Source organism: Arvicanthis niloticus, chromosome 3 (assembly GCF_011762505.2).
Source record: "Arvicanthis niloticus isolate mArvNil1 chromosome 3, mArvNil1.pat.X, whole genome shotgun sequence".
Taxonomy (NCBI): domain Eukaryota; kingdom Metazoa; phylum Chordata; class Mammalia; order Rodentia; family Muridae; genus Arvicanthis; species Arvicanthis niloticus.
This window is the reverse complement of record NC_047660.1, coordinates 63,342,059-63,368,190: the sequence shown is the minus strand read 5'-3', so window position 1 is coordinate 63,368,190 and position 26,132 is coordinate 63,342,059. Positions and strand designations below refer to the sequence as shown.

The 26,132-nt window shown below is 43.9% G+C and overlaps 2 pseudogenes; one reads left to right on the top strand and one right to left on the bottom strand.

Annotated features, from left to right (window-relative positions):
* Positions 1-1,773: 1,773 nt before the first annotated feature.
* Positions 1,774-4,022, bottom strand: LOC117706332 (crooked neck-like protein 1 pseudogene; annotated as a pseudogene).
* Positions 4,023-18,320: 14,298 nt separating this feature from the next.
* Positions 18,321-18,790, top strand: LOC117706334 (large ribosomal subunit protein uL23 pseudogene; annotated as a pseudogene).
* The last annotated feature ends 7,342 nt before the right edge of the window (positions 18,791-26,132 follow it).

Here is a 26,132-nt window from a genome sequence, read left to right as displayed (position 1 = left end):
AATCAATCCCAACTGGGATAACAGATCTCAGCCCCAGAGATTAATGGGAAGGCCTGAGATGACATAGGGTTGTATATTTCCTGTATTTTCTTCTTTATCTTTCCACGTCAGCACCTTAGAGCTTTGTAGTGGATTTTGACTTTGGCCAATTCCCCTTAAATTGGTTAAGGTTGGGGTCATCGGCCAGGTAGCAGGCCAATCACTTTGTTTTAGGATAGTCATATCAGTTCCTGTGTCAACCAAGCCTTGAAATGCCTTTCCATCTAGCCAAATTGTCATCATAGGTTTTTGTTTAACTATAGGCTGTACCCAGTATGCATCAGAGGAACCAAAACCTTGATCCCCTCTTTTAGGATTCTTATGTTTGTGATTAGTAGGGTACAATGGAAGTAACAATAGTTGAGCTATCCTCTTTCCTGCAGGAATGGTGACTATGTTTTGAATTGCCTGTGCCATTACTTTAATCTCACCCTGATAATCATTATCTATAACTCCAGGAAAAATTTGTAGTCCCTGCATGGTAGTACTGCTTCTTCCCACTATCAGGCCAAACACATTTGGATACAGTGGTCCAAACACTCCAGTGGGTAAGGCCTGAGGTCCCATTTCTGGGGTTAATACTGTGTGGGTGGCAGAACTGAGGTCTAGTCCTGCGCTTCCTGGTGTTGCTCGACTGAGTTCAGAAAGGGATTGGTGTTTGTTGGTAAGAAACTGACTGCTCCATAAGCCTGTTCAGGGTCTGGAGCTGGCCCCTGTTCCCGTTTCCCTGATTATGGGAAAGGGTATTACCTTGTGCGTCTTGTTTAGACCTACAATCACTAGCCCAATGCCTTCCACGTTTGCAAATTGGGCAGAGCCCAGGCTGTTTTCTGGGCTGTCTCTGGCTTTAGAGTACATTCCAGAGGTGTGTGGAGGTGCACACCTTTAATCTCAGCACTCTGGAGGCAGAGGCAGGCTTGGAACAGAAGTTCCAAGATAACCCAGGCGGGTTTCTGAGTTCGAGGCCAGCCTGGTCTACAGAGTGAGTGCCAGGACAGCCAGGGCTACACAGAAAAACCTCGTGTCGAATACCAAAAGTGAATAAATAAGTAAATGTAAAACTCAACAGATGAGTGAACGCTACAAAAGCATATGGAAAGAGAAGCCTAGTTTCCTTCCACATTACAGCGACATCCATTCCCTCTGTATCTAGGTAGCATCACATTGAGTGCCACCACCCATGGGCTGACACTCACACAGAGTCCTGTATGTTTGCCTCCAGCACTGAGACTTTTATGGAGTAACTCTATCTCCATTATTGTTTTCCACCCCACGGTTGTGAGCTCTGGGCACACAGTAGGCTTCTGGGTCAGTGGGAGACAGATGCACTATGTTGGTTCACTGGAGAACTTAGTAGTTACTTCTGATCAGGAATAGCACTCCTCCCCCATCCTCATTCTGACCTGTCTACTCAGCTCTGGCACATTAATGTCTCGAGAACTCAGCTGCTTCTCTTGACCAACAGGAGCGCCAACCTCTAAGGTGAGGGGACTGGGGTCAGCCTGATGGGATTGCAACTGTGCATTGCAGGAAGCTCTGTGTGAAGAGATGGGTCTTCTGTGAGGACGTCACCCCGCAGCTCCTGGGCACAGAGACATGGAAGCAGGTTTTTTTTTTTTTTTTTTTATATATTTAGAGATTTTATTAGTGCAAGTCCATTTAATTCTGAGAAGTACACACATGATGCTAAAAAAGGCGGCAGGGACAGGTGTGCCGTTGGAACAAGACTGGTATCAGCACATTCCAAAAATATTCCTTTACTTGCAGTTTCCCACCCATAGTTAATCCAGCAGCATTTTAAAAAATAATTCAAAGATGTCAAACAACCCCTTACTGGGTAAATATATAAAAACATCCAGAAGTCAAAGCTCTAAACTGTGGATTTATAAAAAGCAGTTACAACATTTAAAAAGATGAGGCTTCACTCTCATCAATGTCCTTATCTGGATCCTGTTCCGCAGCTTCTCTTTCCTGTTGCTGTTTCTTCCAAAGCTTGGCCATCGCCAGAAGCTTGAGGTTAGGCTGGTTGGCAGCATCCTCTGGAAAGATGTAGTCATAGACTTCTATCCATCCGGCATCAGACCCATCGTCGGCCTGGACCTTTCTTCTCTTCTTGACCTTTTCTGGCATGAGTTTGTCTACTCTCTCCTTGTCTGATGCTGTTCCAAATTCATCTTCAAAATTTCGCCAGGATTCCAGCAACATAAGCCTCTCTTCTTTTTTTCTCAGTTTCTCATGGTCTTGTTAGCTTCTTCATAAATCTGTCTGCATTTAGCCACACTTCCTTCTTCTTTCCCAGAAGATAACTCAAACTGAGCAAAACTAATCCATACCTTGACGTGCTGTGTTCGCTGAAGCAACTGTCGGTAAAGGTTTCTTCTTCTCTCAGTTTCTTCCTGCTCAATCTCAAAATCAATATATGATTTCCAAAGTACCTCTGGCATATCCAAGCGTGGCTGGCTGATGGCTAATTCATATATTGCCCGAGCTCTCTCAATATCACCAAGGATTGTCTCTAATTCTGCAAACTTAATCCACGACGTACAATTTTCAGGTCCAAATTCCAAAAACTTTTCATAAAGCTTTCTGCATCTGTCAAATTCTCGAAGCTGTAGTTCCAGTTCTATGTAACCTTTGAATAACTTGTTCTTTGGACATTTGCCTATGGAAGTTCCCAGAGCTCTTCTGGCAAGTGGCAGATTTTTCTGTCTTATTTCAAACTGTGCGTAATATAACCACATTTTGGCAAACGTGAATTTTTTGTGAGGAATTAGTTCCAAAGACGCTTGATATACCTGTCTTGTCCTCTCAGGATCCTTGGCCTCCAGCTCTTCATAGAGTGCATAGTTAATCCAGAGGTAGATGTAGCGCTTCCAGTGCCTCTTCTCCTGGATGGGTGGCACATTGGCAATGGCTCTCTCATAGACTTCCCGCACAGTGTCAGCTTCTGCATCACTTTCCACCAAGCGTAAATAATCAAACCATGCATCATAATTGTGTGGATTAGCCTTCACTTCTTCTTCATACTGGAATCTCCGCTTGCTCACGATGATATCTTCTATACCCCTCCGGTCACCAAACTCCTTCTCAAAGAGGGTATAGTTTTTAAAGAGTTCTTGGGCTTCTTGTTTTGGAATCCTATCCAGGGCATATCTGTAGATAACTCGTACCCTTTCAGATTCTTTTTGGTTTTCCTCAAATTTAGCAAAGGCCACATACAGGTGTTCGTCCATATGCTCATCCCCAAAAAACTCAACCGCTCTCTCGTAGACTCTCCGAGCTTGAGCAAAATAAGCATGCTTCTCTTCAAACCGAGCATACTTGATCCAGTTCTTCACAGCAGGGTGCACGAGCACAAAGCGTTCATAAATGGTGCGGGCCTTCTCCACCTCTTTGTATCTCAGCTCGAAGTTGATATAGGAGTGCCAGGCCTGCTCCTCAGGCTGCCATTCCATCCAGCGTTCAAACACCTGCCGAGCACCAGGAGGATTGTTCAACATCTCCTCCATGTATGTGTACTTGTACCAGAACTGGTCGACTCGTGGCAGAGTTGTTACGGCACGGTCCCAGATATTTCGGGCATGGTTGACCTGGCGGTTCTTCATTTCCATTTCTGCATATTTCAGCCAGAGTGGAATAGTCCGGCCGTTGACATCTAAAGCACGCTCGTATATGGATCGAGCACTTTGAATCTCCTTTAGACTTTCCTCCCATTGTGCATATTTTATCCAGTTGCTAATCACAGCTCTATTTTTTCTTATGTTATCTTCAAAAGTCTGCCTTTTCCGTAGTTTGTAATCCTCTAATTCTTCTTCGTCTGTGATCTTCTGCTGAGGTGGAGGCGGGAGGAGCTCGAGTTCTCTTTCTTTAGCTTCTCTTAGAAGCTGCTCAGCAGTTATCTGTACCTCTGCAGGCGCTTTGTTTTTCACCTTGGCCACTTTAGGAATCCGCTGATTCCCAGCTGCTGTGGAGGCCGCCATGATTGCAGCGGCGGAAAAACGAGCGACCCTGGCCCACACCCTGACTTCAGAAACCGACTTCAAGAAACAGCCCGAATCGCAGAGCCAGCCCACAACAAACTAGATTCCGGAACCTGTTGGGGACCGCACTAACCCCACGTTGGGGTGGCCAAAAAATGTCGCAGCCCAGGCAAAATGTTGAGGCCCGGGCCGACCCACGTTTGGGCGGCCACTGTATCCCGGCCCAAGCTGCCGCTCCAGTCTGCAGGTCGGGCTTCAGCAAGAGCGAGGGTGACGGCAGATTCTACCTAATGTCTGATGTGTATGAATCTCTCTCTCTCTCTCTCTCCCTAATGTCTTCTCTCTGCTGTGTCTCCCTAATGTCTTCTATCGTCTCAATTCTGATCTGTTCTGTCTCTGCCTTTTATATGTCTCACTTCTAAGCCACGCCTCTAAGTTACACCTTTAATCATGCCCTTAGGTCTTGTCTCTGACTCTGATCTCTATAATCTCACACACCTTTAATCTCAAGGTATCTAAACCAAGATTATCAGAGTGTTCTCAGCTGTTGTAGGCTATTGTAATTCAAATCTCATGTCAGGGTATATGGCTCAAGATAGCTGCAAAGCTGATAGCCGCTTTCTGCTAAAAGTCGGCACCCAACAGATAGGTATGATAGACTACATATTAAGTGAATTTCATATCTTCTAATTAACATAATTGTTATAGTTGTGCTCAACTTATATCTGAGAGAAAGAGCCTTTTCAGTTGGACAAAAAGGGGTTGCCCTGGTGCTGTTTGTATTCTGTTGTTAATTCTGTTTCCTTGAGAGAGGTTGCCCAATGCATGAACACTCAATCACATACTCAGGTGATCTCATGTGAACCTTCTCCCCATCCTCACTGGTCAATAAAGGCGAGAGCCTGTGATTGGGCAGTGGAGGGGAAGGATGGGATGACAGTTTTGGGGGAATGAGGGAGAGGACAAGAAGGGAAGAGAGAGAAGACAGAAGAAAAGGAGGAGGAAGCCATGATGGAGCAGCAGTGACTGAAAAGGGGAAACTGCAAGTAGCAAAGGGTCTCATAGCTGGGGAGTAAGTTAGTACAGTGCTAGATCTGCCCAATTTAAGCACATAGCTTACAGTGATAATAACTGGATTGTGTGTTTTGTATATGGGCTTATTAGGGTTGGAAATTATTACAACAGTGGATAAGGGTTCCCTGGAATTATCATCTTTTTGATTGTAGCCATTCCTGTGAGTGTGTTATGCTATTGCTTTGGGTCGTAATTTGTGTTTTCCTGGTAACTAATGCAGTTCAATAGTCGGCATGTTTATTAGTGTTAACTGTATGATTTTGTTAATTTTTTTGTTCCAGTCTCCTGATTTTGCTTTTTATCTGGATTTATAGAGATTCCCCCTTCTTCAACTTCCTAAGTGCTGGGATTAAAGGTGTGTACTGCCACGCATGTCTACACCTGTCCATCCAATCTTTCCTCATCCATTGAAATGCATAATTTACAAATGAAATAACTCACATACACAAATAATGTATGTGAGCTCTTTGTTCATATTTGTAGACTAAGTTCCAAGGAAAAAGCCACACCTGTGTTAAGATTTCACAAAGATGAATGGCCAATTAGAGCTTTAGGAAAGAGTTGGAGTAGTTCAGGTTCAGAGCAGATTATTCTGGGTTATCTTCATCTCATTCATTGCCCATCATCTGTATCTGACCTGACATCCTTTGACTATCAGACAAAACCTCTGGGGATGGATCTATAGCAGACCACAGCTTTCCACTAGCCATATGCTCAAGATGGCATCAGAGAGCATCTGAATGCCATGGCAGATTTTTCTGCACTTTGCTATAACCTGTCCATCTGCTGTCTACACCAGTGTACTGGTAAATACCTTAACTCATGACTGCCCCTTGTTCTATGACTATAGAAACATGTAACCCTTTTTGTGGTAGAATATTTTATTCAGGGCAACCTGAATTTTGGGTTCCCGAGCTATGGCCACACATATTTGGCTCAGAATAAACTTTTAGTGACAGCTGTGTTCTGTATTAATATACATGTGTTACAACCCCTTTCCCTTTTTGAGACAAGGTCTCACTATGTAGCCCTGGCTGGCCTGGAATGCTTAGAGCTCTCCTTACCTCTGCCTCCTGAGTGCTGGGATGAAAGCTCTTGTTTCCACACATGGCTTAGAGAGTGCACCCATTCTGTGCCTTTCCTTTCCCATTTGCCATCTTTTGATGACTAGAAATCTTTCTTATAGTCCATTTATCAAATAACTTTTATTTCAAGGCAATAACTCTCAATTATGAGATGACTTTTTTGCACCCTTCAGTAGATAATCATATAAAATATAGGACACTCAAGTGAATATGGATAGCAGGTAAACAGTAAAAAAAAAATACATTTTTCTGATTAAATAGCCATATGTCTCAGCTGTATTCCCAGCCTTCATCTGTAAACTTACAATTTTAACTATATTTTATTTATTTAGTGTGAATGTATTCATGTTCACACACATGTGTGCAGGTGCCATAGTGCATGCATGGAGGTCAAAGGACAGCTTGTGGGTGAGTTGTCATCTCCTTTCATTTTGTGGGTCCCAGGAATGAACTTAGGTTGTCAGATCTCCCTCAGGCACTTTACTCACAGAACCATCTCCGTGGCCCCATAGACTTTCCTATCATTTTGAGGTGGGATCCTCTTTCTGCCACAGCCTCCTGAGAAACTGAAATAACAGAACTGAGTCATGGAGTTCAGCATTTTCCTTTCTGTGTGTTTACATGTGTGCGTGCGGATGTTACTACTTTTTCTTCTTTATTCAAAGTTCAAATTTAATAGGACATCCTGTTTTCTCCCCTTCCCTTTTACGTTTTTCAACTATAGCCCTCATTTGTCACTGTCTTAGAAACTTTTTTGTCACAATGGGTGATAAACGGGGACTTCTGCTGCCATCTAGTGGTCAGACGCACACACAATGTATAGACAGGATGTCTCCTGTGGCAGGAATTTATTAGTCCCAATTGTATGAGGATGAGAACTGGCTTTGTGCTGTTTGTGTGTGTAGAAGAAATCTCCTTGAACTACTACTTTCTAAAAAGTGATACAGATATCTTCTTAGTGCATTGTCAGGAAATTCTGCTTTGTTATTCACCAGCTCATGACCAGGAATTGGTTTTTGTGTTCATGAACAGGGGTCAGATTTAATTCACTGAACAGTTGACCTTTCTACTTCACTGATGTTCAATTGTTTATATACAAATGGGTTCATTTCTGGACTCCATTCTGATTTTTTTTATTGCTTTAGTTGATGCTTTTACAATACCATATCATTTAACCACTATAATTTTAAATAATTTGATTCCTGATTCTATTTTAGATTGCTTTTTGCCTGCTTGCCCTCACTCTTGCTGGCAAGCCCATTTCTTCAGTGGCATTAGAGCCTACTTCTTTGTGATTCTAGTGTGTGCCAAAAACCAGCTGAGACATCCAGCCTTGCATGACCAAGTACTGAATTACTGAATTCTTGGACCTCAGGTTGGTAAACAGCTATTGTTGGACTATCAGAACCACAGCCTGATCTATATCTACACACACACACACACACACACACACACACACACACACACACACTTTTTTTTTTTTTGGTTTTTCGAGACAGGGTTTCTCTGTGTAGTCCTGGCTGTCCTGGAACTCACTCTGTAGACCAGGCTGGCCTCAGAAATCTCCTGCCTCGGCCTCCCAAGTTCTGGGATTAAAGGTGTGCACCACCACCGCCCGGCTGACACACACTCATTTTTATAAATTCTGTTCCTCTTGAGAACTCTGATAATATTGTCAGCCAAAACTAAGGATATATGAAAAACTAATGAAAAGGTAAAACTAGCAGTGGGAGAGATGGCACACTTGCTACTCTAAAAAAATTCACTTTTGAGCACCCATGTCAGGCAGCTCACAGCAACTTGTAACTCTAGCTCCAGGGAATCTCCCACCCTCTTCCAGACTCTGAAGGCACCCACCTACATGTACCCACCCCCATCAGCCTACATAAAACTAGATTGGAAATGCCATGCATAGGTGGATAACGCTGTCCCCAGAAGCTATGGGTTCTTAAATGAAAACCCCAGTGCTATGGGCAGGCTACCTTCCCAGGAGCTTTTGGTCAAGGAGGTTTTCTTTCTAAGCCCTTTAAAACAAGAAGGTGATTGGCAGGGCTGTTGGCTGCCCACCAGAACTAGATGGTAAGACTGTGGCAGCTGCCAAAAAGATTGAGGAGATCAGCAGGACTGAGAAGGGGACAGACTGTCTTCCCCAGGGAAGAACACATCAGTTGGTTATTTATACTAAGTGGTTAGCTTTGAAAATACATCCAAGTAACGTTATACAGAGCAGGACACATTTGTATATTTATAGCTGTAGCTAACTATATAATATCTGAACAGGATCAGGCCCTTGAACATCCTGTCATGGATGAGGGAGGGACTTGCAAGGCTCCCTCTCAGGATCAGATACTTAATGGTCGCTGGAAGAAGAAGAAATATTTACATTTTCTTCAACAGTAAGGTAGTCATGTTCCTGAAAGCAACCCTAATGAAACCCATTGGGTCACACTGAAAGATATAGAAAACTTATGAAAAATATAGAAAGTTTTCATGACCCCTAGACCTGAGCAAAAGAATGCAGGTTTACTAGTTCAAGGAAGAGGAACTGAATATAAGATTTCAGGCCTTCACTGCCCCAGGCCTATATTCCGGGAGGGGTACATTATCCCTGAGTCAGAGGACACTTGCTGGATTACATTCCTCAGACCTCAGGGAAGAGAACCCACCTGTGGGTGGGGAAGGCCCAAAGCAGGAAGACACATTCCTGACCACAAAGAAAGATGCAAGTCACCTGGGTGGGCTGACTGCAAGATAAATGGTTGGGCAAGGTTACATCCTTACAAAAGATAAGTGTATAAGATGTTTTCTGCATGACCCTGACTAAATTTGGGTTGGGACTTTTAAAGACTTTCTACTGTTTTTATGTTATGTTTCCTTGGTTACCCCCTCACCTCCCCTTGGTTTGTGGTTCTTCCCTATATAAGCCCTCCATTCCCAGCTGATGGGGTCGACACTCCTCTGCCCCTGTGTGGGTTACAAGTCTCGGCCTCAGTCTAGTGACCCCGAAATATACCTCTTGCTGTTGCATCAAGAATGGTGTCTTGTGAGTTATTGGGTGGCCTCAAATTCCTGAGGCTTGAGGGAGGTCCTCCCTTCGTGGGGGGGGTCTTACAACACACATACACACACACACACACACACACATATATGTGCATGCATGGACATGCATGTAATTATATTATAATCTTAAAAATAAAACCAACAACAAATTCTTGTAAGCCAAAATGTCCCTTCTTCTCTTATAGGAACAGGGAAAGAGAGAGCAATGGGGTTAACTATGATCAAAATACATTATATACATGTATGAAAGTGTCACGATGAAGCCCATTATTACATATGATTAATGTGTTAATAAAAACATAAGAAGAACCTTATAAAAGGAGCTAAATTAGGATTCTCCAATAAAAGCAGAGCCAGTGAGATAGATTATATCCTATATACATTATTGGTATGTATACATGATACATGTAAATTCGATACACAGATATATGAGAGATTTACTTTAAGGATCTGTCTTACAACCTGCAGGAACTAAGTCTAAAATCTGCAGTGATGACAAGCCAGCTGGCTGGATATACAGGTGCGAGTGGATGCTGTAGTCATGAGTCTGAACCCTACAGGGCAGCAGCTGGAAACTCAAACAGAGGCTTATTGTGTGTGTGTGTGTGTGTGTGTGTGTGTGTGTGTGTGTGTACACGTGTGTATGTGTGCATGTCCCCATGTATGTAGAGACCAGAGATCAACACTGAGTATCTTTCTCAATTGTGCCCTACCTTATTTTTTGAGGCAGGCTCTCTCACTGAATCCAGATCTCTCACTGGTAAGCGAGTGCCAGGGACCTGACTATCTCCAGCCATCAGCACTAGGGTCACAGGTAGGTACTACCACACCCAGCTTTTTATGTGAGGATCTACTCAAGATGAGAGGCCAAACTTACTTCCAAAAAAAAAAAAAAAAACCAGGAAAGACAGTTAAAAGAGCGAAGGCAACAAACTCTTGACCTGACAAAGATCTTGGTGACAGCCACTGCCGAACCAGAAGACTGTAAAAGATGCCCCAAACAGATGGCTTCCAGAAAAAGAGATGGGGGCGTGGGGGGGGGCTAAAGATAAAAAAGCTCCCACTTGAGAAAGAACCAATGTGCTTATTATAAGAAAGAGGGCCACTGGGTCAGAGGATGTCCCAAGAAGAAAAAGCCTATTCAAACCATTGCTTTAAAAGATACCCAGGGTTGCTGGGCAGTGGTGGCACATGCCTTTAATCCCAGCACTTAGGAAGCAGAGGCCTGCGGATTTCCGAGTTCGAGGCCAGCATGGTCTACAGAGTGAGTTCCAGGACAGCCAGGGCTATACAGAGAAACCCTGTCTCAAAAAAAAAAAAAAAAAAAAAAAAAAAAAAAAAAAAAAAAAAATACCCAGGGTAACCCTGAAAATAGAGGGGAAACCCAGAAGCTTCCTTGTTGATAATAGAGCTTAACAATCTGCCTTGCTAGAACATAAAGTCTCTTCAAAAGTTTATGAATCATTTCTTGGTGACAACAGATCCACCCCCCCCCACCAAAAAAAAAAATGTCTAGAGGAGACCCAGGAGCCTCCACTAAGAAGGTCCAACTCTGTCAACCACAGGTAACCTCCCTAAATCTGGGATAAACATATTAAGAGAAGGTCAGAGTTGGCTCTCCAAGGCCAGAGAGAACTTTTTACACCAGCTTTGGGGTTGACAGAAGTGACTAAGCCTTTTTCCATTTCTTCATGGACAAGAGATCTGAGACCTAGTTGCCAGAGGCTGCCCCAACCCCTGTTTGCACATCATCATGCCCATGGCCCTCCTGGTTAAGGATACTGACAAACTGTAACTGGGCCAAGTCTGACTATCACCAGTACCAGAATAACTCATTACCAATCTCTTCTCTTAACTCCCCCAAGACAATCTTTCAGGCCCAGATACCCTGAGCCCAGCTACCCTGCTGCCTGAATCAGACCTTCATGGGCCATTACATGTCTGCTCAGACATTTTGGCCCACATCCATGGGACCAGACCAGATCTTCAGGATACACTGAGATTTATATGGGTGGAGCCACTTCTGGCTGGAACATCAGCCCAGAAAGCTGAACTGATAGCTCTAACCAAGACACTGGAGCTGAGAAAAGACAAAAGATACAGCTAGCCGATATGCCTTTGCTATCACTCATGTCCATGGGGCTATTTATAGACAGAGGCCTTCTGAGGCAGAAAGACTATCAGAAATAAAAAGCAAACCCTCTCTCTACTAAAGGCTCTATGGGGTCTAAAAAGCTGGCCATCACTCATTGCTTGGGACACCAGAGAGGGAAGGACCCAGTTTCAGAGGATAACAAGAGGGCAGATAAAGCAGCTGGACATGCTGCCCTAGACATCGGGCCTCTCTCGCTCCTGACTTCCCTGGATCTGGGGGATCTTATGTTCCCTGGCCTCCCTAAGGATTCAAAAGATGACATAATCTGGGCTAGGAATTTGCCCATGTCCCAATGTTATGACAGATGGTGGAGAACAACAGATTATAAACTCATTGTGCCAGAAAAAATGAGACTATACATACTTCAGAAGACCCACTGCTCTTCCCACATAGGTGTCTGGACACTATGACATCCTAATATCAAGATTAGAGATGCCAACTCAAAGATAGCTGAGATTGTCAAGAACTGTAAAACCTATCAGCTAACTAACATGGTGATTAATAAAAAGAACTCTGATAATAGGTTCAGAGGCACAAAGCCTAGAGCCTACTGAGAGACAGATGTCATAGAGACAAAACCAGGAAAATGTAGATATAAATATTTACTGATGTCTATGGAAACCTTTTCAAGTTGGACTGAGGCTTCCCCACCAAACGTAAAACTACATCCACGGGTACAAAGAAACTTTAAAGGACATACTACTAAGGTATGGATGACCCTCAGATGATAGGGTCAGATAATGGACCAGGTAACTCAGGGACTAGCCAGCATTAGTGATTGATTAAAAACTATTGTACATATAGACCCCAGAGCTCAGGACAGATAAAAAGATAAACAAGACCCTAAAAGAGACCTTAACTAAATTGACCTGGGAGACTGACAATGATTGAATAACTCTTTTACCTACTGGGTATGAAACTCTCCTCACCCCTTTTGAAATTATGTTCAGGATACTATACCTCACCTCCTCCCCGCCCCCATTATTCTTACTATACAGGCAGAGGTCACTGCTGAGTTCGAGGATTACCAATTGCTGGATGATCTCAAAGGTGTCCAAGGGGCTCACAAACATGTTTGGCCTAAACTTTTATGTTCTCTATGAAACAGGTCCCCCTCCAGCCAGGGGTCATTAGAGCCTCATTAAAAAAGTCCCTATGTTATCATCTTGACCACACCCACACCCACAGCTCTGAAGGTTGACTGGATTACAACATGGACCCACCACACACCCATTTACAGTTAAAGATGACCCTGACCAACAGGAGAAAACTCAGCCTCAGGATTTCCCCTGTCCCCCACTGATGGGGGCCTTACCCAAACCCTAGAGACACCACAAAGATGGGACAATGACAACTATGACCTCCTCTAAAATATGATGGTCTGGTCCTTTCAGGTCACCAATACATCCAGGCCTGAGTTAACTGAATCTAACAGTTACTAGCTGTTTTCATGAGATTAGATATACTACCAGTTCTTCCATAACAAAGCCCAGGAGCTTCAGGAAGTCCAAAGATTGGGCCTTCTAGTTACCAGAGAAAGCAGGGAAATGAGAGGCCAAACCTACTCCATCTTGGGACTGGCCTTTGTCCTACAAGAAAAAAAAAAGCTTAAGAACTTGACCTTCAGCTGAACCCAAGCTACACCCAAGTACCAGGAAGGACCCCATGGCTTGTCCTTGGCCCATTCCCTGGAGTTACTCCTTAGCTACTTTCTAGCAACAGTCAATCAAAGATTAGTCTGATTGTTTCAAATGTACTTTCAGATCGTTTGTTGAGTGTTCATAGTTTTGCTTCACAGCACCCACCTGTGGGCTTACAATAGTCATTCAATTAGATGCTTACCAGGTCGAATAGTCTCTTGCTCGCTCCCATTTCCTATAAAGCCTTGTCCCAGTGAGGATTCGAGGCTTCTTCACCAAACAATCCTGCTGCATCAGGGTTGGAGGTAAATAGGCCCAAGCTTGTAAATAAAGACCCTAGTGTGATTACATTAAAGTCAGCCCCTGGGTGGTCTTTTGGGGCTCAAGAACCAGACACACAAAGTCCCCAGGCTTTCACAGAAGTACTTTATCACAGAGTGGTCGTCCCAGGCCTGTAGATAGGGCTTCCGTGTTATAGCCTTGAGAACCCACTCTTCTGGAACTGCAGGCCTTGCTTTAAGCCCACCCTTATCATAAGGGATAACATGCTTCAAAATCTCCTCATTAAAACATTAATACCATCTGAAAACACCTTTGTAGGGACAAGCTGCAATCTGCACTCTTACAGTTGGTTCTGAAGTCATTGTCTTCCTCTGTTAGCACTATTTCTGTCCCTCCTCTTTGACAGGCCATTCTGTTTGTTTGGGTTGCTATCCATAGGGGTAACCAAAACCTTTATCTTTGAGGTTACCGTGCCTTTTTCAGGATAGGCTTTTGGCAGTTTCACATTATAATTGTCACCAGGCATAGAATCACCAAGAAGGAGTCCTGCTACAGTCTGAGCCATGACTGTACTGTCATGTAGCAACCGCTTTGTTGCTGTGATGATCAGGGTCACATGGTCACTGTTGTGCACACTTTTGTCAAGAGAAGCTTGGCATGGCAACTGGAAGCTGCAGTAGCTTTAGATTTAGTCTAACCCTGGCTGTACACCTGGTCCTAGTGGTGTTGACATGGAACCAAAAGTTGTGGAGACAGAAGAGCCAGACTCTCCTGGTGATTGCTAGGGTGCCTCCTTGGGATTTGGTGGCTCTGATATTCAGCTCATAAGGGGCAGCTCTACTCACACAGCCAGTTATGTGCTGAGGTCAGTCAGTGTTGACTAGGGGCTGCTGGCATTGCAGTTCATTTTTCTGTGGTAAGTAGCTTTCTGCAGTGTGTGGCATGGCCTTACTACACAGTATTTCACTCATTGGCTTTCTTCTTTCAGAGAACCCACCTTGGTTTGTCATGGCAGCTATTGTGTCCTTTGGTCAAGAGTTGAGGCTGCTCAGTAGTTTGAACCTGATGCAGGATCTGTTCTTGTTTTGGGAGATATTCTGAAAACTGATAGTGAAGACCCCCAAACTCGGGAGACCCTTACTCAAGTCTCAGGAAGTTGTGACCACCCACAAATTCCAAGACACTATACCTGGATGCAATCAGCAGAGGTTTATTAGGGAAGAGCGCTGGCAGCCAGCGGCCAAACTGCACATTCACACAGGAGTAGAGTTTGACAAAGCCAATCAGTCTGAGGAGGGTTTTTAAAGGAGTAAACCACAAACCAGGGGAGTGGGAAGGGGGGTGACGGGTTGTCAAGCATACATAACATAAAAATAATGGAACACTTCAGAGGAACTCACCCTAAATGATTTAGAGTCATGTGAAAATTACTCTGCACACTCATTCTTCTCAAAAATGTAGTTTTACTATGCCACTGTGCCCTACCCTGTCATTACCAACTATTTCAGGTTAAATATTTTTCACTTGTTCTGGCTATAGCCCCACCTAGATGACTTGCATCTTTCTCTGTGGTCAGGAATGTGTCTTCTTGCTTTGGGCTTTCCCCACCCTGAGGCTTGAGGAATGTTAATCCAGCAAGTGACTTCTGATTCAGGGATAATGTCCTCCACCAGGAATGTGTCTCGGGGCAGTGAAGGCCTGAAATCTTACATTCAGTTCCGCGTTCTGGAACCTGCACTTTTTCTGTTCAGGTCTAAGGGCAAAGGAAAAGTCTACATATATTTCATAAAATGGTCTTATAATTTTTCACTCTACAATAGTAGCTATCTGAGGCACCCAATAAATGATTCAGTTTAGTATTCCCAAGTGCACTACATGCTAGCTGCCAACTCCAAAGTTGCAGTTGCAAAGAACACACTACTTCTCTTTGGACTCCGTGCCATCAGTACAACGAAGTACTCTGATGCCATTGTGAGAGAGTCCCGACTTGGAACTTCCCACTGGGCTTTAGGGAAGGTCCCTGGGTCACCCTCCCTGTCCAACCAATTAATGTAAATGTCACCAGAACCACCAATCATTATGTGCCTAGTGGCTGCTGCTATAATCCGTCCTCAAAAACTGTATAAAAAGCTTATGAAAGAAAGAGAAGAGGTCGTCTGTCCTCTGGGTGCAGGACGACCCCATCACACTGGAACAATAAACCTCTTGCTTTTGCATTGAACTCTGTTCTTGAGTCTCATTTGGGGGTCTCCCGGTAGCTAAGGCTCACCTTGAGTCTTACAATTGAACTGCTTGAACAGAGAGTCCTTCTGGACTATGTCAGGAGAGTATACAGGGTAAACAGTGAGAAGAGTATTTTCTGTACCCGGTGAATGTAAGCTACTCTGATCCTTCTCCCTGATGGAGGCTGGGAAGAAATACACTTCATCATCAAAAGCCTCACACCAAAGGCTTATGTCCTTTAATCTAGTAAAGATACGAGAAGCAAATCAACAGCAGTCGAGGCTACCAGTTGGTGAAGTTGACGGGGTCCACTGCCATCCATCACGGTGCGTTTGGTTCCCAAGAAACCATCCTCTGCATTGTTTCGAGTTTCTGAGTGTGCTACTAAACTGTTATTTTTACCTAGAATGCATTACTTCTGAGTTGTCATGTTGGCTGATGGAGGGTAGTGGAGGAATTGTGTGACACTATTCCTGGGGAGACATAAAGAAACATCTTCTCATCAAGAAGAGAATGACAATAGACTAGAGCAACAGTAGTACCAAAATGCAGCTTGGTGAATCAGTGAGTCCCCTGGGAGCCTGGGTGACTCAAAGGCAATCGACTGACTGCAAGCTCTTGGGTGATGCTCTGGGAAGCTGGAACCCTGGGGCTCTCTGCACAACCTGCAGGAGGTTTGGCAGATTGGAGAGACTGTCTTCTAAGTAGTCCTCTGTTTATGCAACCTTAAAGAGGACAGGGCCTTGGAAGACTTCTGAGTTCTTTACACACACACACACACACACACACACACACACACACACACACACAGACACACACACACACACACATAAACACACACACAGACACACACACAGACACACACACACACACAGACACACACACACACACAGACACACACACACACACACACACAGACACACACACACACACACAAACACACACACGAGTATGAGTGTCTGCAGAGTTCAGAGGATCCCCTAATAGCTGGTGTTACAGGTAGTTGGGAACTGCCCAATGTGCTCGTGCTGGCAACCAAACTTGGGTCCTCTATGAGAGCAGAACATACTCTTGATAGCTGAGCCTTTCTAGCCCTGCTTCCTGAGTCTGCATGAGCCAGCTTAGGTACTTCCTGAGTCCTAGGAGTCTCCCTCCAGGGTAGAAAGTTTCAATATGGAGGAAATTGCTACTCAACAGTGGCACAGTTACACAGATGTTTATTCGGTTCTTCTTATCCTGGTCTCCTAGTTTATACATCTCAAACATGCATGCAGGGTACAAGGCTTGACCCACAGGTTGGTAGGAGGCCTGGGGTCATCTGTTTTCTCAGTTGCAGCTAAAACAGCAGGCCATATTTTCCTTATTTGTTATTCAATATTGGACATTCTGTAATAGTAACACAAAAGAGACCAAGATACCACTCCAGGTCCACTCCCTACCCAGCCCTGGGATCCATATTGGTGGGAAGTTTTGTGGTTGGAGTTGGCTATTGGAAGCTCTGGTTGGGGTTGGGCAGTAGGTTAGATTTGTCCACACACTCTATCAGACCGTTGAGCCCACTCTGAGTTCTCCTTGGGCTGCACACAGCCCACAGCTCCTATCCTGCAGCCACATGAAGAAGCAGGGCTTCTCCTCTCTCCTCAGTGCTCTCATAGCCTCTCCCTGGCCAGACCTCTGTGTCAAAGAGGCTGAGCCAACATCCCTCTGCTGCTCTGGGTTGCACCACACACACCTCCCCATCAGTCTCCAGAACACTGCCCCCTTTGCAAATGGTCCCTTAAGTAAACTTTCCTCAAATTGTCCTATGTCCTTGTGTTATCTGTTGGGACTGGCACCTGGCCGAAGGGTCCTTTGAGGACAAAGGTCTGAATGAGAAGCTGAGATGGCTGTTTCAGAGCCCAGAGCTGGAGTTGATAATGGAAAACATGCCACTGGTCTTGGTGCATTTTTCGAGGTCAACATACGCAGTGAAGATAAGGTCATGTGCTGAATGAAACCACAGTAGATTTCCATCACGAAAGCTACAAAGGTCTCATCTTGCTGGCCATCTGCTTGTGGGTGTAATTCTTAACGAAATGAATTTGAAGTAACATAGCCAACTATTCTATGTTGCGTTTGGTGGCCCTAAATCCATGTAAATGAAAACAAACAAACAAAAAATACTTCAATTATCTGAAGACTTTAGAAGTACTGAAGGCTTGAGTAAGGACAGAAGCTTCTTGTCACTTAATCAACACCATGGGCACACTAATAACGGCTCCAGCCACAGATCAAACAATCAGGAAGATCTGTAGACTTCTCTTTCCACATCCCTCTAGCCTGGCAGCCTGATAGATCATGTGCCCAGAAAGGCAGCCACAGATGGTTTTTATAAATAACGTTCACAGTCACAAGAGAATTTACAGTTGACCCTGTCCTAGAAACTACACCCGCCTATTCCTTTTAGCATTATGTACCATGGCTGTCTTGATTTGACAAGATATTCATCTTGGCCAGAGCCTGTGTTCAGCAGGCCTAGATGACCCTTTCCCAGGGGTTACATAAAACTTGTTGTCAAGGCATGAGGCTCATACAACTACCCACTCTGGTTTTCAGTAACTCCTAGGAACTCAGAATCAAGTTTTACTGCCAGATGCTCTCCTGGCATCTCCTGGCCTCTTGCTCAAATTACAGGTTTAAGCACCTGGAATTCCTCTTCATGCAAATAAAACATTCCCAGCACCGTAGTTCCAGCCAATAATGAATGCTCTCCTTGAAAACCCACTCTCCGCTTTTCACCAAGATGGCGCCGAAAGCAAAGAAGGAAGCTCCTGCCCCTCCCAAAGCCAAGGCGCCAAGGCGAAGGCCTTGAAAGCTAAGAAGGCAGTGCTGAAAGGTGTCCACAGCCACAAAAAGAAGAAGATCCGAACATCACCCACCTTCTGGCGTCCCAAGACACTGCGGCTCTGGAGGCAGCCAAAATATCCTCGGAAAAGTGCGCTCAGGAGAAACAAGCTTGCCCACTATGCTATCATCAAATTCCCACTGACCACTGAGTCAGCCATGAAGAAAATAGAGGACAACAACACGCTTGTGTTCATTGTGGATGTCAAGGCCAACAAGCACCGGATCAAACAGGCCATGAAGAGACTCTATGACATTGATGTGGCCAAAGTCAATACCCTGCTAAGGCCTGATGGAGAGAAGGCGTGTGTTCGCTTGGCTCCTGATTATGATGCTCTGGATGTTGCCAACAAGATTGGGATCATCTAAGCTGAGTCCAGATGACTAATTCTAAATATACATTTTTTTTTTCACCATAAAAAAGGAAAACCCACTCTCCAAGGTTTATATAGACTTTGTTACACCTCCACCTCCAATAAGGAGAGCTGCTGGGTGTGGGATGGTACCCACCTGGGGCTTCTCCTCCTTTAAGGAGAATGGGAGGGAGCTGATGGGGGGAAGGACGTGTAAGGGTTGGACTAGGAAGAGAGGAGGGATGGGAGGTGTAGATTGGGATGTAAAGTGAATACATACATACATACATGCATACATACATACATGCATTAAAAAAGAGAGCTGCTGTTTCACATAATATCATCTAGAAGAGCTGTTTTGCCCTTCCCCCAGTAAAGAGGAGTTATAACAGTAAAAACCATCTCCTGGTGCTTGAACACCCCAGGGGTGAAAGAAGAGGCCTGGTGCTTGACCACCCTGGGGGCAGGAACAGAGCTGGGTCACACTTCCACTTTCTTATTGTCTCCTCTTTCCTTCCTTTCTCCATGTGAGGAAGAGAAGATCATCATACACTTCTTTTGCTGCCACCAAAGGGTAGTTTGGGAGGAAGAAAAACAGTTATGCATTTTAATATGTTTTCTTTAATAATTCTAGAAACAAAATTTAAATCAAATCAAATTATTTAATCTTTATGTCATTAATCTTTTTCTTATCTGAATAGCTCCTCCTTTCTTTCTCTCTATTCAGTCAATCTTGGCTATTATCTTTTAAATTTCTCTCTGACTAACTTTAGCCTGTTGTTTACTAACATTTTGACTTTCTTTCTTTATTTTTATTTATATAAGTACACTGTCGCTGTCTTCAGACACACCAGAAGAGGGCATTGGATCTAGTTACAGTTGGTTGTGAGCCACCATGTGGTTGCTGGGGATTGAACTCAGGGCCTCTGGGAGAGCAGTCAGTGCTCTTAACCACTGACCCATGTCTCCAGCCCCAAAGTTTTGACTTTCTTATGTGTTCTAAGGATATAAAATTGTACTGTTAAGTCTAATTTTGTTTCACTGAAAAGTTTTGTTACATGGCAGTTTTCTTATTGTATAATGTAAATAATGTTTGCTATAAAATTTTTATTCTTGGTTTTTAAAGTTGAAAACATGTTCCTTTGAATTTAAAGTGCATGGCTGTGGTGGGCAAAAGCATGTGTCAATTATTTCTGTTTTTGTTTTGTTTTTTTGTTTTTTGTTTTTTTTGTTAGGGTTTCTCTGTGTAGCCTTGGTTGTCCTGAAACTTGCTCTGTAGACCAGGCTGGCCTTGAACTCAGAGATCTGTTTGCCTTTGCCTCTGCAGGGCCAAGAGTGAAGGCATGCACCACCCTGTTCGGCTTTCTGTTCTGTTCTATTTATTTATTTATTTATTTATTTATTTATTTATATTTTTATTTTTTTATTTTTGAGACAGGCTCTCACTATGGAGCTTAGGTTGGCCTAGTACTCACAGAGATCTGCTTGCCACTATCTAGTAGGTGCTGGGATTACAAACCTGCACCCCATCCCTGGCTCTAAATACATACTAAGTGCACACATATTCAGTGCTCATCTCCAGCGACAGCTGTCGCCTGCATTTTGTCCCAGTTATTCGATAGCCTAGGATCCAAACACTCCCTGAGCTGCTGTGTTTTAATGATGTGTGATATAATACCTTGTCTTCACTTAACTTTAATTTGTGTCTTCTTTCTTTTTAAAGGTTAATTTGCCTTAAACTCGATGCACCAAGTGGAGCCTGCTGAGGCTCTGCCTAGGGACCTGAGAACTTGGCACCTTTTGACTTGGCACAGCTGTGCCAGCAAGTCCCCCCATGGGGACTGGGACCCAGGAGCTGGTATTTGAAGTGTAACTCAAGGGAAGGTGAAGTACTTCCTGCTAATGTCATGAGCATGGGAGACTGGAAAGACAAAGTCCAGGACCAGCGCTGAGAGCCCTTGTGTTGTTTTCTGTTAGAAATTTGGTCACAGAGAGGAGAAATGTAACTAATACAGTGTGTGTGTGTGTGTGTGGTGTGTGTCTTTGTGTGTGCATGTGTCTCTTTGTGTGTGTGTGTGTGGTGTGTCTGTGTGTGTCTGTGTGTGCTTGTGTGTGTATTCTCATAATAAAAATGCTACTTACAGAAAAAGCAGATAACTGGGGAGACAGTTAAGGTTGGTAAAGGGTGCTCACTATAAAACCACTATGCCCAGAATTCAACCCCAGCACACAGCATGTAACAAGCTGGGTGCTCCCTGTGGGCCTTGGTCGCAGCTCCCCCAATGTAAGAGACAGGGTTTGATGGCTTCCAAGCTAATAGAGAAGACAGAAACTTACAGTTCAGGGAAAGACCCTGCTGGAAAGGAATAGGTGGAGACTAATAGGGACACTCTGTGCCCTCTCTGGTCTCTGCATGCACACAGCCCCAATGCCCTCTGCCCCATCTCTCCCAGCTCCATCCCCACACATGTATACAGTCACATGCAAATATGTAATCGCTTTAGAAAAGCATATAGGACCTGGTTGAAAAAGCAAAAGACAGATTTCCCTTCTAAGTCATTGTGTGTGTTCCCTCTGTTGGTCCCAGAGAACCAGTCAACTTGCTTGAAAGGAGTGAGCTGTGGGCAGTTGTCAGGCCCACCTGTAACAGCTGCAGGACAGAGTTCCGAGGAGCAGTGACTCAACGCTGGGCCCATATTCCCACTCAGGGGTTTGCTCTTCAGTTTGTTAGAGCCCAGAGCTCTAAGCTGTGTGCTCTGTGTCAGAGGCAGAGAGCTGACACTGCCTTGTCCCCAGTCCTTCTGATGTGCTCAGTGACCACCCTGAAGCCCTAAGGTTTAGGCTACAGGTAGGACTTCTCTCCAAAAAAATGGAACAACTTGCTTAAGAAGGGCCATGGATAAGGCAGTGAGCTATATTCTAACACAGAAACTTCTATTATAAATGTGAAGACACAAAACCCAAACAACACAAACCAACACAACACCAAACAAAGACAAAAACAAAAACTAACAACTCACAAAGGAAGAACCAACTGTCCTAAATTGGTTTCTTTTGCTGAGATAAACACTGACCAAAACCAGTTTTGGGAAAAAATGTTTATTTCAGCTTAGCTTATAGGTCATAGTCTATCACTGAAGGAACCCAGGACAGAAAGTCAAGGCAGGAACCTGGAGGCAGGAGCTGAAGATGAGGACTTGGAGGAGTGTTACTCCATATGGCTTGCTTAGCCTGTCTTCATATATAGCCCAGGACCACCTGCCCAGGGATGGTATCACTCACAATGGGCTGGGCTCTCCCCATCATTTATCAATTAAGACAATGTCCCACAGACACACCCACAAGTCAATCTGATGGAGGCAATTTCCTCACTCAAGTTCTCTCTTCCCAGGTGACTAGTTTGTGTAAAGCTGATAAAAAGTAACCAGCACTCCAACACAAAAAGGAAATCTCACCCTGGAAGAGCTGTCATTAGGATCATAAGAGAAATAATATCTCCCCTTAACTCTAATGAGTAATCTCAGAAGGGAAAAACAAAACACTAAACCTAAAACGCTACGACAGTACAAAGAACTATTCGAGAATAGGACTTGTGCAACTTTACTTAGGGTGATTCAAGGCTTATATAATTTGGGGGGCTGAGGGTAGGAACATCCAGGGTGGACGAAAGTCATTAGCTGAGGGCTTAGGGTACCAAAATGCCTCTCTAGCATGGGAAGCGTTTGGTTCTAGCTAGTTCTTATCAGGAGAAAAGAAGTTGATCCTGGAATCTAACTAAGACTATGTGACATTCTGCTGGTAGAAGGTTTTGAATTCCCCAGACGAGGTCAGAGAAGAAGCCCTGCATTTGAAGGGCGTTCTCCACATGGCACCGAGCTCAGAGACTGTCCAGCCCGTGGTGGCCTTTGACCTTAATTAGTGGAGTTTCCCCACTTCTAGCTCTGATTTGTTTTTTAATGAGAACCCTCACTAAAGTATTCAACCCCTATATTGAGGACAGCTTAGTACTCAACCAGAGCCTGTTTAGCACTGGTTTTTACAATGCTATTATCTGCTGTTTTAACTGAAGGAGGCAGGGATAGAACACAACATAAACCAAAAGGGGCAGTGAGGGGCGGGAGCCAGCAACAAGAGATTATTGAACCAACTGAATCACTCAGTGGATTGAAATCTCTAGAGCAAGTCGGTACAGAGTTTTCTGAGGATATAGCATTGGTCTTAAACAACATTGGATTTGTTTACATTGATATAACATTTTTCCTAATTACTATGAAAATACCCCCAAGTTTAGCAGTCATTAGGCCCCAGCAAGAGAGTTCATTGCTGCTGGAGAGACCCAAGGCTGCCATCTGTGGATGCCATTGCCTGCTTGTCTCAAAAGTCTATACTCAGATGGTGTGCCTGGATAAAGGCAGCTTCTTGGTGCCAGGCAGGTCCAAAGGTGGTGGGTCAGTCTCCATCTCAAAGGCAGCAACAGCACTGCCTTTCTTTCCTCATAGAGATAAACCTGTGAAATAATCATAACAGGAGTGTAGAACCTAGCAGGAATAATCATAACAGGATATCTGGGGTGTGTGTGTGTGTGTTCTCTTTTACACCAAAAGAAGAGAGGGGGAGAGAGATGAGGGGAGGCTTTGGGAAGAGAGAAGGAGAGAAAACCAAGATCAGGATGTAAAAATTAATTAAAAAGGAAAAGGAAAGACTGTCATTTCTGTTCCTTGGCCCAGGGGAACTCGTGAAGGTTCAGCTTCTCTAGCTTTCCAGATGGCTCAGCTGTGTGAGCCGAAAGCACAGGATGCTTACTGCCCGTGGAGCAGTGCTTGACCAGTGGGGACTGAAGATGGGTGCATGTACTTCCCTGGTGCAGGGTCTCTATGCTCAGGACACATGGGTGTATGAACAAAGAACAAACAGCTATTAGTCCTGTCCTCTAGAGACAATTTCCAACATTATTTTGATATAACCAGTTCCAGCATTTTTTAGTTTGGTTATACACCATATATAATTATAACTGAGATTTTACTATGGAAAAATTTTCATAATTGCTTTTTGAAAAGTATTGTACTAAATTTTCTTCCCCCCTTTTTATTGGACATTATATTTACATTTCAGATGTTATCCCCTTACCTCATTCCTCCCCCCCCCAGGAACCCCCTATGCCATCCCCCCTCCTCCTGCCTCTATGAGGATGTACTCCCACCTACCTCCCCCATTCCCACCTCCCCACCCACCTATGCCTGACAAGGTCATCCTCCCCTACATATACAGCTGGAGTCATCGGTCCTTCCCTATATGCTCCAAGGCTGGTGGTTTAGATCCTGGGGAGCTCTGGTTGATTGGTATTGTTGCTCTCCTCTTGGGGCCACCAACCCTTTCAGTTCCTTCAGTCTTCTAACTTCTCCATTGGGAACCTTGGATCAGATCAATGGTTAGCTGTGAGCATCTGCCTCTGAATATGTCAAGCTCTGGCAGACCTCTAAAAAGACAGCTATATCAGGTTCCTGTCAGCATGCACTTCCTGACACTCACATCAGGGTCTACCTTTGGTGACTGCACATGGGATGGATACCCAGGTGGAGCAGTCTCCAGATGATGCCTTCTTCAGTTTCTGTCTCACACTTTGTCTCCATATTTGCTCCCATGAGTATTTTATTACTCCTTCTAAAAAGGACCAAAGCACCCACACTTGGTCTTACTTCTTCATGAGCTTCATGTGGTCTGTGAGTTGAATCTTGGCTATTTCAAGCTTTTGGGCTAATATCCACTTATCAGTGAGTGAATACCATGTGTGTTCTTTTGTGATTGAGTTACCTCACAAAGGATGCTAATTTCTAGTTCCATCCATTTACCTAAGAATTTTTTTGAATTCATTGTTTTTAATAGCTGAGTAATACTCCATTGTGTAAATGTACCACATTTTTGTATCCATTCCTCTGTTGAGGGATATCTGGGTTGTTTCCAGCTTCTGGCTATTATAAATAAGGCTGCTATGGACATAGTGAAGCATATGTCCTTGTTATATGTTGGAGCATCTTCTGGGTATATGCCCAGGAGTGGTATAGCCTGGTTCCTCTGGTAATGCTATGTCCAGTTTTCTGAGGAACTGCCAGACTGATTTCCAGAGTGGTTGTACCAGCTTGCAATCCTACCAACAATGGGGGAGTCTACCTCCTTCTCCATATCCTTGCCAGCATCTACTATCACCTGAGTTTTTGATCTTAGCCATTCTGACTGGTGTGAGGTAGTATCTCAGGGTTGTTTTGATTTGCATTTCCCTGATGATTAAAGATGTTGAACATTTTTTGAGGTGCTTCTTGGCCATTCGAGTTTCCTCAGTTGAGAATTCTTTGTTTAGGTTTGTACCCCATTTTTAATAGGGTTATTTAGTTGTCGGAGTCTAATTTCTTGAGTTTTTTTGTATTTATTGGATATTAGCCCTCTATCGGATGTAGGATTGGTAAAGATCTTTTCCCAATCAGTTGGTTGCCGTTTTGTCCTATTGACAATGTCCTTTGCCTTACAGAAGCTTTGCAATTATATGAGGTCCCATTTGTCAATTCTTGATCTTAGAACATAAGCTATTGGTGTTCTGTTCAGGAACTTTTCCCCTGTGCCTAGGTATTCGAGGGTCTTCCCCACCTTCTCTTCTATTAGTTTCAGTGTATCTGGTTTTATGTGAAGGTCCTTTATCCACTTGGAGTTGAGCTTTGTACAAGTGGATAGGAATGGATTGATTTGCATTCTTCTACATGCTGACCTCCAGTTGAACCAGCACCATTTGTTGAAAATGCTGTCCTTTTTCCACTGGATGGTTTTAGCTCCTTTGTCAAAGATCAAGTGACCATAGATGTATGGGTTCATTTCTGGGTCTTCAATTCTATTCCATGGATCTTTCTTCCTGTCTCTGTACCAGTACTATGCAGTTTTTATCTCTATTGCTCTGTAGTACAGTTTGAGGTCAGGGATGGTGATTCTCCAGAAGTTCTTTTAACAATAAAAGAATAGTTCTTGCTATCCTGGGCTTTTTGTTATTCTAAATGAATTTGCAAATTGCTCTTTCTATCTCTATGAAGAACTGATTTGGAATTTTGATGGGGATTGCATTGAATCTGTAGACTGCTTTTGGCAAGATGGCCATTTTTACCAAATTAATCCTGCCAATCCAGGAGCCTGGGAGATCTTTCCATCTTCTGAGATCTTCTTTGATTTCTTTCTTCAGAGACTTGAAGTTCTTGTTATACAGATTTTTCACTTGCTTGATTAGATTCACACCAAGATATTTTATATTATTTGTGACTATTGTAAAGGGTGTCATTTCCCTAATTTCTTTCTCAGCCTGTTTATTCTTCGAGTAGAGG